The sequence below is a fragment of the Antrostomus carolinensis genome, unplaced genomic scaffold (genome assembly GCF_000700745.2).
Source record: "Antrostomus carolinensis isolate BGI_N321 unplaced genomic scaffold, ASM70074v2 scaffold3814, whole genome shotgun sequence".
NCBI classification, from domain to species: domain Eukaryota; kingdom Metazoa; phylum Chordata; class Aves; order Caprimulgiformes; family Caprimulgidae; genus Antrostomus; species Antrostomus carolinensis.
In genome coordinates, this window is record NW_010308538.1 from 32,545 (window position 1) to 36,612 (window position 4,068).

The following is a 4,068-nucleotide window of genomic DNA, read 5'->3' on the forward strand; positions in this document are numbered from 1 at the left end:
GAGGAGTAACTGCACTTCTGTTTTCCAAACTAGCCAGAGCATTCTTTAATTTTAGTTCCTGTTTCCTATAGGAAAACACCTGAACACCAGTCACTCTATGTGAACTGTCATGAGAAAAAAAACCACCCTGAATTTCAAAAACTTAAGGCTAGGAAAAATGGTAAGACTTTAAACCATGCAAGTTACTTCAGGTGGTTAAGTAATAATTGATATTTAAACACTCACCAGCTTTTGCAAAATTGCTTCCACGACTTTAGCGTTTTTTTTTTAACCTCAATACGTCAATAACTTTCTTACCGCGTAGTTGATAGTTTGGTATTTCTTACATTGAAATGAAGACATTCCTTCTTAGGAACGTATCCTGCTGCTCTCAGACACTGCCCTAAAGTAAAAACAAAACAAAAGGAAAAAAAAGTCACAAGTGACTTGTAAGATATTTTGACACTAGACTTATTTTCTTCTGGCAGAATAGGCAGCAGGAGACTAAAGGGAGATACAACTCAGTATGGCGATATGTTTGGTGGGGGGAGAAACATTGGTGCAAAGGAAGATGGCATAACAATGAAGTGGGTTGCCAGCTGTTCTGGATGCATTCTTTTTTTCAAGGTACTTGCACCTATTAATGTCACTAATGTTATTTGGTGATATGGATTGATGTGTTTAGTGATATAGTGGAGAAAATCTTGGTTTAAAACCCCAAAAGAGACACAGAACTGCATTAAGCTGTTTTCCAAGAGACCTAGTTGCAGCTAAGGCCAGTAGCCTTAGCTAAGGCTGTTGCTGAGGAAATAATAGAATCATATTTTACACATAAATCTGTTATGTGTTCCCTTCTTGCAAGAGTAGGGGAAAGGCAGAAGGTAACAGAAAGACCTTAACTTACCGTCTTCTCTTGAAATATCCTCTAGGCAGATGAATTGCTTTCCCTAGCCTTTCTTTCTGAGCTGAAATAAAATTTCTAGGTCAAAAAAAGTTATTACTTCTGGAGTTGAGTTGGTCTTATAACAGCACAGAAAAAATATAATACATGCTTTTACATAGAAGTTGCTATGATGAGTTGAAGTATTTGGGGAGGCACATATTTTGATATTGGAAGCCAAACTTCAAGATATTAGGCTTTACTCCAAATTGGGTGCAAACCTAAGGTATTGGCAGGTATAATGATTTAAGAAGTTCTCTCTTCCACATGGTTTATTTATATTCTTGACAGCCTTTACATGAGATTTTGCCAGTCAGATCACACCTAGTGAAGGTTCTGGGGAGACAGCCAGAATTCAGAGGCCAAACAGATTTGTCTGGTAAACTTTACCTTCAATGACATGTGAATTTGTATTAACTGCACTTATATGGGATTTAGTTTAAATTAGTACATAGTATAGTTACATTAGTATAACCCATAGCAGAACTTGGGTCCCAATGCTCAGTGTGAATAAACAAAGTGAGTACATTTTAATAGAGAGGGCTTTTTCCAATGTTTACCATGAGCAATCAGTGAATATTACATTGTCTTTCATCAGTTGCTTGTCCCTCTTTTGGGTGCTTATTTTCAGCATAAGAGTTATTGTAATTATTTAAATACCTTTAATTTCCATGGAACTTCCAGTGACTGTACATCCCATTGAAGAGGGGAATTTGAAATCTGTTGCTGGCTGAGGACAGCAAAAATCTTAAATTTTGAGAATGTTCTGAATTTTCATGAAACATATCTGAGATCTAGAAAAATAAAACCTTTAGACTTCTAGTTTCATTCCACTCCAGAGGCTTAACTCATGTCATGATGACATCAGTAATGCATCAGTAATGGTGTATTTCAGTCCTGTTTACACGTGTGGGGACATAGGCAAAACCACAGGTATATGTATCAACCCTTTGGATCCTACTGACCCTTGGGTTTGTGAGAAGGTATCTCACTGTGATTTCCTTCATTATAAAACAAACATGATACACATTTCGTACAAGAAAAAACAAAATGTGTGCAAAATCTAAAAGGTTGAAATCCATTTCTTGTTAATGGCTTTACTGATAGAGAGTGACTACTTAGGCTACAATCCTCAACTCTTCCTGACTCTGTGAGCTTCCTCTTATTTTCAGAAAGCTTAACTGAGCTCCCTCTGTTTCAGACTAAACCTTCCTTTGGGTTCAGCTGATGACTATTCTTTCTTCTTTTTAGAGAACTGCAAGCCCAGAAGTCTTCTGTCACTAGATGGTAAGTTGAATTTTACTTATGGATAAATTTGTTCCTTTTTTTTTCCACTCTAGTCTTTTCTGTGCCTTACAGTACATTGAATTAATAATTAACTTTATAAATTATAAATTACATTTAACCTTTTCCTCAATGAGGTCCACTAACCTGAGCTGTGTTCGTTCAACTCGCACTTGTTACCCAAGTTCAGATATGCAAAATGAAGTTCTCAGGAGAACAAAGCAATAGCAAACTATATAAGGCCAAGCAAGGGTCAGGATTATTTTTTTGAAAACAGGATTTATATACCACAGTAGATGTCTGTGAATAGTTTTTGAAGATACTACAAATGCAGCAAAAGAAAACCTCTATTTGAAAAAAGTTGCTGTGACAATTTCCGATCTTTCCACTAGGGGAAAATACAGTTGTCTTCCTACACTTACCCTTGGAAATCCTCAGTCTACCTTCTAAGACAGCTTACACAAAATCAACTTTAGACTCCTTCATTATGCTGCTAAGTATGATAGCTAGGTGCTTATATTCCTGAGTGTGGGATCCTTTGTCTGCCATCACCAGTATGTCAATGTGTTGTGTGGCACCAAAAGCAACAGGCTTGGTTCTGCTTTTACTGGATGAGAGATTGTGCCATGATGCATTTAGTGAAAAACTATCATCCATATACAGTGCACCAGGGAAATTGGGTTTGGAGGCTTTTCATCTGAATGCTTGTATTGATCTGTGAACAGTGAACTTTTGGATTCTAGGAAAACATCAGATGTGTAAATTTATAAAAAGAAAAAAAAAATTGTAATGTTTAATATTTTCTTATGTTTCTCCCTAGAAACTACTGTGCATTTGATGTTTGAAGTCCATTTTTATCTCCCTCTTCTCTGGCCCAACATAAATTTTTTAAGGGATAGTGGTAAGGAAAGGACTGTTTTCTGCTTAAGCAGCACTAAACAAAGGAATTTGTGCTGATGCAATCAGTACTGGCTTATATGAAACTAAAAAAGAAAAGCATGATGTTTATATCTTTCATGGAGTGTAACTTCAGAAACAAAACTTTTTCTCTGTTTGTTCTTGTGAGCCTTTCTGTGTGGTAGGTTCTCTTTGGTGCATGTTCTCCCTTCTTGGTAATGCAGTGCTGGCACATTAAGCTTCTGAAGGGAGGTAAGGCAGTCAGCAGGTGGTTCTGGAAGGAAGACATTGATTACACCCTGAAAATGACACAAATGATTCAGAGGACTAAAGTAATGAGAACCTGAGGGCTGATGCTAAGAAAGTATGTAGGGGAAACCCTCAAGCAAAGCTTATGTTTCATGACTACCTCAGCCACTGGTAAAGTAAGCTGAATATCAGTCTTAACCTGGTAAAGTGACTCTCTGGTTTCATCAACCTAGAGTTTGTTGTAGATCCAAAGAATATCACAGGGCAGTTTATATTTTTAGGACTAAAAAAAAAGGCAGATCTTAATCTAGAGACAGTTGGAGAACTCTTTTGACAAAATGACCTAGGGAGTGACCTAGCTCTGAAGTAACATACCTCAACAAGCTGCAGGGAAGAAAATAAAATAGAGCTTGACTGTTACTTCTGTGGGGTTTGATAATTCTGTTGCTACAACTTCTCTTCCATCTCAGTCAACAGATTATAGTTGAGAATTATGAGGAAGATGGTTGTTGAAGAGGCCCATTAATCAATTTCTCACAACCTTTGAAAGGTTAAATAACAGGAATTTTTAAACCTTGATTCCTAAAATTTTTTTCTGGGTTATGACAGTGGAGATTAAAGAGTTACTGGAATGTTTGTCTGACAGGAGTGTCAAAATGGGTCTTAGTACCTCCCCAGTGCACCTGTTGAGTTTGGTATCTTTGTACTTATTCTAAGCA